The sequence below is a fragment of the Hypanus sabinus genome, chromosome 31 (assembly GCF_030144855.1).
Source record: "Hypanus sabinus isolate sHypSab1 chromosome 31, sHypSab1.hap1, whole genome shotgun sequence".
NCBI classification, from domain to species: domain Eukaryota; kingdom Metazoa; phylum Chordata; class Chondrichthyes; order Myliobatiformes; family Dasyatidae; genus Hypanus; species Hypanus sabinus.
Genome location: NC_082736.1, coordinates 8,204,251 through 8,204,952, shown reverse-complemented (window position 1 = coordinate 8,204,952; position 702 = coordinate 8,204,251). Strand labels below are relative to the sequence as shown.

The following is a 702-nucleotide window of genomic DNA, read 5'->3' as shown; positions in this document are numbered from 1 at the left end:
ATGAATGTAAGCAAGATAGGTCGTGGTAGTGTTCTGTTTTCTGTATGTGGATTTTTTTTTTCAAATAAATATATTGGGACTGTACGGAGCGCAAATAAAAAAGGGCAACAAACGCTACTGGAACAAAAGCATCCCTGGATAGGTTGGAACCACCAACATTTTGGATAACAGTGAACGCGCTGACCGATTTAACTTAGTAGAGGTCAACTGAATAAATGCGCAACACATGTACATTCCCTCTGTTTTGCAGGCGGCGAACAGAGATCGGTGGATCGACTGGCTTTTTACTATCTGTATCCGTGGGACGGATCAGGGAAACAAAACCGATATAAACACGTAGTCGGCTGGATTCGAACCTGCGCTGGGACACCCCAATAGATTTCTAGTCTATCGCCTTAACCGCTCGGCCACGTCTACAATTTCTTCAAAGCCGGATTCAAATCCAGGAGTTAGATAAACACGGTTGATCCTAAACTAAAAGTGGGAATTGCTGGAAATATTCAGCAGATCTATTAGCGTCCATGAAGAAAGAAACCGAATTCACGTTATGACGTGACCAAGGGTCTTGGCCCGAAACTTCGAGTGTGCTTCTCCCTATAGATGCTGCCTGGCCTGCTGCGTTCCACCAGCATTTTGTGTGTGCTGCTTGAATTTCCAGCACCTGCAGATTTCCTCGTGTACACGTTCAGCTCGCTGACCTTT

The 702-nt window shown here is 45.2% G+C and overlaps 1 non-coding gene across 1 annotated transcript; it reads right to left on the bottom strand.

Annotated features, from left to right (window-relative positions):
- Positions 1 to 335: 335 nt before the first annotated feature.
- Positions 336 to 417, bottom strand: trnas-aga (transfer RNA serine (anticodon AGA)). Its single transcript has one exon. It is a non-coding gene; the product is annotated as a tRNA-Ser (tRNA).
- Between the last annotated feature and the right edge of the window lie 285 nt (positions 418 to 702).